The sequence below is a fragment of the Myotis brandtii genome, unplaced genomic scaffold, assembly GCF_000412655.1.
Source record: "Myotis brandtii unplaced genomic scaffold, ASM41265v1 scaffold775, whole genome shotgun sequence".
In the NCBI taxonomy this organism is placed as follows: Eukaryota; Metazoa; Chordata; class Mammalia; order Chiroptera; family Vespertilionidae; genus Myotis; species Myotis brandtii.
In genome coordinates, this window is record NW_005371106.1 from 727,123 (window position 1) to 738,799 (window position 11,677).

General features: G+C 38.6%; 1 pseudogene; it reads left to right on the top strand.

Moving 5' to 3' along the window:
* Nucleotides 1-6,359: 6,359 nt before the first annotated feature.
* Nucleotides 6,360-7,125, top strand: LOC102249898 (annotated as a pseudogene).
* The last annotated feature ends 4,552 nt before the right edge of the window (nucleotides 7,126-11,677 follow it).

Consider the following 11,677-nt stretch of genomic DNA (forward strand, 5'->3'; position numbering starts at 1 on the left):
TGCATGCCCTCCACTGGGAATTGAGCCCACAACTCAGGCATGTGCCCTTGACCAGAATTAAACCCGGGACCCTTCAGCCCGCAGACCGACGCTCTATCCACTGAGCAAAACTGGCTAGGGCTCATTTTTTAATTTCTCTAAATTCACCCACAAAAGTAGATAGAGCAGGTAAACAAGACAATGAAGGTAAAGAACACTATAAAAAATAAAATGGGGGGAAAAAAGAACGCAGGAAGGAGAATGAGAAGAGTATGTGAGAGGCAGAATAAGATTGCTGATTGCTTTATAGTTAATTAAAAGTAAAAAGATATTTTTTCAAATCAGATTCTGAGGAAAAATGAGGGGAAAGGAAAGAGAGGTTGCAACTCAGTTTCAATTTATTTATAGTGGTGAATCACTAGAAAATAACAACAACAAAAAAAAAGGGTTAAGGTCATGAGTAAAAATATTAGAATAAAAGTAACCATTGATTTACCTTGATTTAGCTCCACTGTGGGTTTATTATTATTATTATTATTATTATTCTTTTACTAGAGACCTGGTGCACAGATTTGTGCATATTGAAAGGAAATTAATTAAAATAAATATTTTAGAGGCCAGGGAGGGACTGCAAGGAGGTTGGCTCCAGGGCATGCCTGGCCCATCTCGCCCAGTCCCAATCAGCCAGACCCCAGCAGCAAGGAAACCCGGTCAGAGCGTCTGGGTTTGTGGTCAGTGCACATCATAGCGACTGATTGAATGGTTGAATGAATAGTTGGACACTTAGCATATTAGGCTTTTATTACATAGGATTTATTGTTGGCAGTATTAGTTTGCACATCTAACCACTTGCAAGGAAAATATACTTGTTTTCAAATTTCTAATATGCCTCAAAATTAATAAAACCTGTTCCACTAAAAAAGAAAACCCAACAACATTGGAACAAATTCTTCTAAATAACAAATACATACTTAAGAAAAAGAGAAAAAAATAGAGCATCGAATGAAAGTTTTGAAGTAATTGGATATATGTAATATATGGAAAAGATAAATTTGGATCCATCTCTTCAGACTTAAAACATTAAAAAGGAAAAATTTCATAAGGAACTGAAATTTAAATCAAAATCCAGTAGTAATAAAAGAAGAGATAAATTTAATTACATTGAAAATTCAGAATGGCAAAAAATAACAACACACAAATAAACAAAAAACAAAAATCACTATAAACAAAGGAAACAGACAAATAACAATTTAGTGAAAATAGTTGTAATTATATAACATACACAAAGGATTAAACTCTTTAATACAAAAATGAGTTCTAAATATAGAGGAAAACATTTTAATATTATAAAAGAGTTTCTAAAAACAGAAAAAAGGTTTGGAACTCTATAGAAAAAAATAGACTAGAGAAATGAACAAAGTTCAAAGAAATATATACAAATATCTTTTAACGAGTTGAAAGATAATCAACCTCACCCATCATAAGGTAACATTTATCACCTATTAGATTAGCTAGCATTTAAAAGTTAGAAAACATAATTCTTTGGCATGGATGTGACAAAATAGACACTCATATATTATAGTTGGAAAGATTCTTATGCAAACCCTTTGAAGGAGAATTTGTCAATACCAAGCAAAATAATGAATACACTTTTCCCTTATCTGAGCAACCAAACTTCTGAAATTTTATTCTGAAGATATACTGGCTGAATACGAAAAAACGTATGACCAAGGATAGTCATTGTGGAATGATCTGTAATGGCAAAAGACTAAAAAGGCAGAAATGTCTATAAGGGAGGACTGGACAAATAAACCATGGCAATCCACCTTAAGGAGTTTTATGCAGCTGGAAAAGCATAAGAAAAACCCATCTATTACTGTGAAACATTTTCCAGAACATATGGATGTATGGGAAAAAAGAGAGGAAATACTTGCAATGAATGCTTAATCTGGTGGAAGAGGGACTATAAATGTGTTTTATTAAAAAAAAGGGATAAATTATAAAAAGATTACTTATAGAGGAAAAGGAAAGAGAAGAAGGGACAAGGGTCAAAGCTAGACTTATTTTAATATTTTGTATTTTACATTTGACTTTGGAACCAATAGTATGTTATGCATAATCATGAAACAACATTAATTTTCAAAAATCAATCTCTAAAATCTTTAAGTAATACAGAGAACTATTCTAAGTGATCTTGGAGCACAATTATTTGCATGTATTTTCTAGTGGGATATAACCCGAAGGACAAAAATTACAGAAAAAAAATAACCAAAATGTTTACAGCAATGGTATTTTTGATAGCAGTGTTGGTATTATTATTCTGAGATTGGTATTTGTGTATTGTAGAATAAAGCAAATGAGTACTTGCATACTATTCTACTTTTCTTATTCCCACTGTCTTAATAATTGGAATTCTTTGTGCAGAAGAAGGAGATACAACTGTAAGGTATAAGAAATAAGTAAAATCTCAGTGATCCTCAATTTAGTGAGAAGTATGAGGATGAACTCATGATTTATTGTTATTTGCATATATATGTATTTTTGTTTTATAGCTCTGTTTACTAAAAAGTCTAGAAACAATGACTAACTTTCAGATTTTTGTATTAAAATACCATTTTTCACTACAAGAAACCAAGGCTTCTTGGAGAACTGACTGATTCCACATTTGGGGAGGAAAAGTAAAAGATAAGCTTGGAACATCTTGTCATTATCAGAAAGCAATGACACCATCAAAGACTATAAAGTAATGTCAAAGGATTGAGGAGGGAACTTAAATAGGCTCCTACTGGCTAAAGATAGGATGATTTGAACATCAATAAAGAAGAAACTACAAAGTATTAAAGCATAAATTATGGTTAAATCTACATGCTCATAAAGATATTTTTTAATTCCCATTGGTCACTATTAGAGGATATTAATGAATAAAATCATTTTGAAACCTGGCAAATAAACTACAAAACAAAACAAACAACAACAAAAAACTCTAAAAAATGTATCCTATCATTTCCATGAGAACTAATTCACCACATAAATGAAAAGTTGATGAAATGATTTACCTTTATGAAAGTTTTCAGCTCATAAAAAATAAGAGAGTACAAAATTATAATAGTACCATTTGCAACCTCCATTGAATTAATGGATCTAGCCATCAATCATTCATGGTTACTAAAAACCTCAAAATAGAGACTATTAAACATTATTTGTTCACCAGTGTGAGAACAAAACATAACCTACGAAATAGACTTCCAAAAAAAGCTGATCTGTGTTTGGTCACCTTTCTACATCCAACCAACAATTTAAGAAATACAAAGGAGAGAGAAGCATGTTTAACAACATGATGGGAATGCAATCAGCAAGTCTAAAATGTAGGAAATTCTATAGGACAAAATGAGTGATTTCTTTACAATAAATTACATGGAAATACAGAGCTAGAAGGAGAATCCATAGGTAAAAAGAGACTTAAAAGACAGATCACCAATCTCTATGGATCTTATTTAGCTATACATTCAAGAAACAACAACCCCAATAAAAATAAGCAAAACCATTAGCATTGACATTTACAAGATGATTAGAAATTTGAGCACCAATGCTTCGGTACTATTAGAAAGTAGTGTTATATATTAAACTAGAAGCCCAATTCACGAATTCGTGAAAGAGTAGGCCTTCCTTCCCCTGGATGCTGGCACTGGCTTCCCTCTGGCACTGGGGACACGGGCTTCCCTCGCAGGCCTGGCTTCTTCCAGAAGGTCATTTGGAATGACATCCAGTCTAATTAGCATATTATGCTTTTATTATTATAGATGTGATAATGGTATTGTGGGAATATACTTTAAAATACATCATGCTTTAGAAATTTATACTGATAAATTGAAATGGTATAATATCTAGAGTCTGCATGGAAATGATGCAGGGATAGGGTAGTGACTAAGTACAGAGATAAACCCAGATTTGGTCTAATAATGGTAATTGTTCCTTCTACCTTAGTGTACATTTAAAGTGTTGTTCCTTCTACCTTAGTGTAAATTTAAAGTGTTCTACAGCACCATAACATTAAAAAAATTTCCAAATATATTTTTTGGAAAACACAAATATTTAGAAAGGTAGGTGAAATTGCCTAGCTAGATAGGCATAGCAACAAAAGTTTCTGTGTTTCACTCCCCTTACCTGGATGCTATTCTGTATCCATTTCCTTCCAAGGGTTCCTTTTTCCTTTTTCCCTTGTCAACAATATTATCACCGCCCCCCCCCCAATAATGTCTACCTAGTTTTACCCCTACTTCTCTATTTCTCTTCCTTTCTCTTTCATCAACATAGTTTTCTCCTTTCTTTCTCTATCATACCCACTTTTTTCTTCTGATCTCTCTAACAACTGGCCATGATATTGAATTGAAAAGTGTTTTTTCTTTTTAAAATGGTGAAAACAATGGATTGAAGTTTTATATTTTTGACCTTGTTTGAAAAGTAGGTGAACTGAATGATTCCTCCTGAGAAAGTTGCGGCTTCTTGGCTCAAACCCTCTAGTGGAAATGTTGCCATTGAAACCTAAACGTATTCCAGCTCCCTCTGCCTAAAGTCGCTGAGATGAGGGGCATCTTCACTTACGGGGTCTCTTGATAAACAGGAAAGGCTCAGCAGCGGTTCTCAACCTGTGGGTCGCGACCCCTTTGGCGGTTGGATGACCCTTTCACAGGGGTCGTCTAAGACCATCCTGCATATCAGATATTTACATTACAATTCATAACAGTAGCAACATTACAGTTGTGAAGTAGCAACGAAAATAATTGTATGGTTGGGTCACAACATGAGGAGCTGTATTTAAAGGGCCAGAAGGTTGAGAACCACTGGGCTAAGGGGTACTGAGTCTTCCCACCTTGTGAGGCACCTGAGCGAGATCTCGCAGCAGCTGTCTAGGTTGTGCGGAGCTCTGCCCTGAGCATCCACCAGGAAACAGTCTCTGCGAGCTGGTGTGGGCTGTGTTTCTGATGCCTCCCTGTCAGCCACCTGTTTGATCACGACAGATAAACAACCAAACCATGGAGAGCGTTCCTTCTTTTTCTTCTTTATGTCTACTCACTCGAAGGCAGTTGAAAGCCGCCCTTGATCAGGGGGCTGCTGGCAGAGGACTACAGGACTCTGTGATTTATTATTCATAGAGCATCACAGTGTTACACAGCAGTTTGCAAAACATGAAACACCAGACAGAAATCCATACTATGAGGAGGTGACGATGTAAATGAAGTGTAAACAACACCATGGATAACAGTAAAACTCTTGAGAGGTAGAAATATGGGTCCTTCGATTTGGGGGAGCCTGGGCAGAAGTAGATTGCAAGGGGAATGTGCCCAGGGAAACTCATTGGCAGAAAGCAATAAGCATGTATTCCAGACACAACATATAGTTACAAGTTCAACTGGCCTATAAATCAATGTAAATGAGAACCAAGTATTTCTCATTAAATTACCAAAGGTTTAAAAACTGATACTATATAATTCTTCTGAAGGTGCTGAAATAATGTCATCATCATTCATTTCTGGGGGTATTATAAATTGATAGAACACTTTGGGAAAGCAATTTAGAATTATGTATCTGCTAGAATTCTTATGTAAGACTTTAATCCTTTTGCAGTATTTATAACTTTAACATATTGCAGAAGACAGTTCACTTCAGTATAATTCAGCCTTTATGTGCAACACAGCAGCGGACTTCCTATACTCCTATTATCAAGTGCATTTCTTCTCTGTATTGTCATACTTTCAGACATTTATCCTAGTCCCCATGAGTTTTTACCCACCCCAAGTTTTTGTAGCAGCCAATATCTCCCAGTAATATCAAGAGGCATAGAAATAAAACCAAAAATGGAAAAATAATCTATATAGATGAATATATTCATAACTATTTATAATATAAAAATAGAAATGACTGAATTGGCATCAAGTGGGAGATTCTGTAATCATGACACATTTACTTGATATGGTATTTTATAGCCCTTAAATAATTCTTTGAAGGTTATATAATAATGTGAAAAAATACTTAGAGTATAATATTAACATGTAAAAGCAAAATACAAAATTAAATATCTAGTGTTACTATAATCAGATAAAAAATATGCCAGAGGAAAAAGACAGAAGGCACACTAACCTGCTAACAGTGGTCACAGGAGAAAGGTGGGGTTACAGATTATTGATTTTTATTGTTGCATTGTCTAGTATCTTTAATGTGCTAACAAATGTGTTATTGTTACTATGCTTTTGAAATTAAAGAAATATGTGACAGAAGCTCTGTGCTATCTTTTATGTAAATCTCTAGACTTCCTAATCTAAAAGAAAGTTAAGAGCTCTCAGACCGATGGGCCTGGAGATGCTTCTGGAAGTAACCTCACCATGGCTGGCCAAGGAGGACCCCAAATTCAGTTCAAACTTGTATTGCATGGTGCTGGTGGGACTGGGGAGGTACATTTGTGAAACATCAGCTGACCGGTGAATTTGAGAAGTATGTAGCCACCCTGGGTGTTGAGGTCCCTCCCTTTGTGTTCCACACCAACAGAGAGACAATGTGTGGGATACAGCGGGCCAGGAGAAGTTCAGCAGACTGAGAGCCGGCTATCGCATCCAAGCCCAGTGTGCCATTACGATGTTTAATGCCACTTCCAGAGTTACTTACGAGAATGAGCTAACCGGCACAGAGATCTGGTATGAGTGTGGGAAAACATCCCCATCACGTTGTGTGGCCACAAAGTAGATATTAAGGACAGGAAAGTTAAGGCTAAACCAATGATCTTCCACCGAAAGAAGAACCTTCGGTACTATGGCATTTCTGCCAAGAGCAACTACCGCTTTGAAAGCCCTTCTCTGGCTTGCTAGGACGCTAATTGGAGACCCTACCTGGGAGTTTGCCGCCATGCCTGCTCTTGCCCCGCCAGAGGTTGTCCTGGACCCAGCTCTGGCAGCACGGTATGAGCGCGACCCAGAGGTTGCTCAGACCACAGCTCTCCTGGGTGAGGTTGACGGCCTGGGAGGAAGGGAAGCTGCAGCCCAGCGTCAGAAGTCTAGTTCAGAGGCAACTGTGCTGTCAGAGTCACAGGTGCAGTGTGTTTGCCACTTAATCATGTGGCTGAGAGGAGCCTGGTCTCGATCTTTGGGATGCTGAAGGAGATGAAGGCTTCCAGGTGAATGTGGGAGTTAATACCTTCATTTTTTGGACCTACATATTTAGCTGTTTTGGAACGCAGTTGTTTCCTTATTGAGTTTCAACAATAAGACTGCTGCAGTCACATCATGACATTCAGTGGCGAGACCTTGATTGTTACGGTGGTTCCCATTCCTTTTCATTTAGAATCAGGATAAAGTTGTATTTCAAATATCAAAAATAAAATAAAGAAAACAAATTAATATGATTAAATCTTTCAAACGGGCCAGAAGAACTATTCTGAGGCTTGCTGGACACCTGTGCCTAGAAAGACTATTTGTAGGACCTGAGGGAGCCAACTTGTCTGGGGAAGAAATTGGATCCTTCCTGTACTATATTAACCTTAAAATTCCTAGCAGGAATGAAAAAGATGCCATCTCCATAATAGCTATATTAGGATTTTATGTGTGATAACTGCATAATTAAAAATCCATAATACCAAAAGTTCCTATATAAAGAGATTTTTGTGTTTGGCGATAATACTAACGACAGAAGTAAGGAGAAGGAAGTAGTTTAATGAAACTTGAAGAAAATAGTCAAAAAACAATCAAAATGAAATATGTATGTAGTGAGGCTTAGCTCTAACATATTCCTATTAAGCTCCCCAGGGGTTGAAGCGGTATTGCTCAGACTCTGAATAGCGAATCAATACTGGTCAATGATGATTTTATTTTGGTGAGAACAGCACTGAATATTTTTATTGACTCCCCTGATATTTACTAGCAGGCAGGCCTCGTGTGAACTTCTGTGTCCTCGGCAGAATGTGGATTTTGAAGACAGATCTCGGTTCAAATCCCAGCGTCACTACCACTTCCTGACTGTGTGACCTTGGGCAGGTCACGACACTTACATGGCACAGTCGGCTGCAGGAACCATGGGGCAACAGCTTTATATCAGGTGCTTCCAGTTGATGGCGAGTCCCCTGCAACCAGGTAGGAAGCTTCCTCGGCCTTAACATTTTCACTTTAGAAATGGCTAGAACTGCGTCTCGGTGAGAGCAAATGTGGGAATTAATATGCAATTGTAAGCCTGCTCAGGACTCCCACGCTACCCCTGCCGCCTCAACACACATACTTCGCTCCATTCTCAGCATCATCTGACATTGCATCCTCCTTTAATCTCCAATCAGGCTCATTTTCCAAGAATCTCCTCCATTTTTATATCCAAACTTAAAATGATTCTTTGGCACAAAGTTGTTTTATTATTGATTTTTATTGGGGTTAAATCCTCCAACTGACCTATTTCCACCTAACTGTTCCAGTTTTTCCTTACCAGATTCCCATTTATTGCCCCCACCCCATGTTGCCATGCTCCCCTTGCAAGTTCCAGCCCTCCCATAAACCCAGGTAGCCCTTTAGCTGGCACTTGACCCCACAGCTCACAAACATACCCAGGAGCACATATATCCCTCTCTCTGGGGAGGAAAAAAATCAGCAGGCAGAAGGATGCTGATGCTGGTAACTGTGTGCTAATTATCACTTGATAAATCAGTTCCTCTTCCCCTTCCACATCGCCAGCAGTCAACTCCTTATCAGCACGAGGCAGTATTACAAAGTGGGTAACAAGTAACAGTTCTGGAATCTGACTGCCTGGGGTAATCATGATAACAAAGTGCTTAGTGCTTGACAGTTAGTTAGCACTCAGTGAGTGTGAGCTGTTGTAATGTGTCTATATCCCCTGTAAGGAAGCAGTGGTCAGCTGTTGTTTGACCTCTTCCTGGAGGTTAACCAGTGCAGCCTTTTTGTTACACAATTCTTACCTCACTCCTCTCCCCTTTTGGGTTTCCCAGGTGACCTGGCGAGGCTCTTTTCATTGTGGAATTCTAAATCTCTCTGAGGACACAAAGAAAGCTGTGGACCCATACTTTTGCATATAATTTCTGGAGTTCACAAAATTCTTAAATACCATCTCTGGCCCTTAAATTAAGAGCTCCAAATTTGAGGATTAATTGTCAATTGGAGATTTTTTATTATTACTGTAAATCACCATCATCTAAGTTATTAATTTATCATTTTTGGTGTATGTATATTTACATCCTATATAATAAAAGCATAGTATGCAAATTGTCCCCTTAACCAGAGTTCTTCTGGGAGTTGGACCAGGGGTGTGGGCTGCTGGGGGAAGGGAGGGAGGCCCAGGCTGGCAGCCAGGAGCCGCTAGGGACCCTACCAGTGCACTAATTTCGTGCACTGGGCCTCTAGTATAAAATAAGACATTTCCTTAAAAGGGGTTAACAAGTGATGTAAGCAGATCATTTTGATATATATCAGCTGAATTAGATCACCTTGTAGATGCAGTGGGTGTAGTGATTATGGGCATGGCTCTCCAAGGACCACCTGGATTCCAGCCCAAGCACTGTCACTTACTGTGTCATTTAACAAGTACTTAACAGTCTGTCCTCACTGTCTGGGGTTATTTAAGTGGTTAGTAATTAAATACCATAACACATATGAGGCCCTTAGCATGCCACCTAACATACAGTATGTTTTCAGTAAGGGTTAGTTACCATTAAATGGCAGTCTATCTCTTTTTCCCATTTAAAATCATTTGCATGATTTGACACTGCTGCAGATCTCCAGAAGCTGGGATAAGAAATAATGATTTGCCCAAAGCTTTTTAGATGGACAGGCACACATCTAAGAACAGTATCCTGGGCAGTGAATTAAATCTCCTTCCATCCTCTCCGACCCTAAAGAAGAAATCTATGGGCAAGGATAAATGTAACATTTGCTATATTTAGGGAAACTGACTTTGGGGACATTTTCTTTTAAGCCTTAAATACTTTAATACCCAGGTATTTATAAAGGAGCTGTTACCATTCTGCATTCATTTAACAGCAAGCATAGGCTTCAGCTTTCTATTAACAAGTCCTCATATTTCTATGGACTCTTCTGACATTTAGTAGGCCGTGGGGAAGCTGCCTTTGAATAGTAAGAAGGACCATGTGCCCTACATGACATTCATTCACAGTTACCCAGCCCTGGCTTACCGAGACACCCAATTTTATAAGATTCAGCCACTTTGCCAGCTAGAAACAAAATGTCATGTTTAGTAGTTTATTTCTCCCTTAATTTGCACTCTTCACTGTTTTTAAACAAAGCACGAGACCTAGAGTGTACCAGAGGCTCAGAGCCTTCGATTGTCCTGTCTGGGGACGATGTCAAGTGAGCTCCTAGCTGTAGGCCATGTCCATCTTCTGAGTGAATCATATTTCATATAGTCTGTCTGTGATCTATAAGTCAATTAATCTATATATATTGAGGATGCCCTTACTATGAATTGTATCTGTTTTCTAGCTCTACATTCCTTAAAATGTGAACAGATAAAGCCTCACCGAGGACTTCGGCTTTATTAGCAAGATACAGAAAGAGCCAAGATAAATCTTCCCATGATTAGGAAGTAAACTTTTATTTCAGGAGAAATTACTTTACATCTAAATTACTTGTATCTCCAGAAACCTTGTCTCAGGTGTGATAAGCCATAAATAATTACCAGCTTCATGTTGGTGAAATTAAAAAATCATGAAAAGCTATTCGAAGCAATTTACAACTTGACAGAGAAAAAAGATTCTGTATAAAATGTAGTACACTTTTCCTCCACCGAATTCAAAATAAGGCTCAGAGAGGATGAGAACAGGAAGAAAACAGAATACAGTTTGGTCCTTTCTCCCCTGGAACTTTGGTATTCAGGATGAGTATGTAAGTTCTTTTTCCCATGTGGTGAGAGCAGTTTGCCGCATCCTTGCAAGCGTTTTCTTTTCCGTTGAAGTGTTTGATGTTTTCAAGAACACTGGGAGGTCATTTTCTTCAGGTTTCTCTTTCCTGATTTTCCTCATTTTGCTTCATGCTTTGACCTGGGTGCTGAACGGCGGCATCTTTGGAGAAAAGCAGCCTGGTCTCCCTGCAGGTTCTAGTCACACAGAAAAAATTCCTTCCTTGAGCCTGCAGACTGTTATCTCGATTCAACGCTAAGCCTCTGTCACGGGCCATCCATCCCCACGGATGCCAGACCCGCTGGACTGTGCCTCGCCGTGAGCACTGCAGATCACAGATTTGTCCAGAAGGAGACATTTATTTATCTGCAGTCTCTGCTGCCCACACTCTATCATAAGCCAGGCTCCCGAACCCTGGAGGCTCTCACAAGAAAGGCAAGCAACTTGCTTGGCCCAGTAATCAGTCTTTTACTCCAATCTGCTCCGCGGTTGGCATTTCTTCCATTCTTAATTACCACACCTGTCAGCCAGCCCCTGGCAGGATGAATGGCACAGCCCATATCGTTCTGCAGAGCCACTTTCTCAGCAAATACCCTTTGTGGACATCAGAAGAATAGAGGACACTTAGGGGGACATTAGCCAAGGGCAGGAGAGAGAGAGCGTCTTGAGGTGAGTGAGGTAGGCCCTGCCAGCTTTGTCCTTGGGTCGTTGAATCTTCCCAGGGGACTTAGATCCATGAGCCTTTTTTTTTTAAAATAAATCTTTATTGTTCAGATTATTACATTTGTTCCTCTTTTTTCC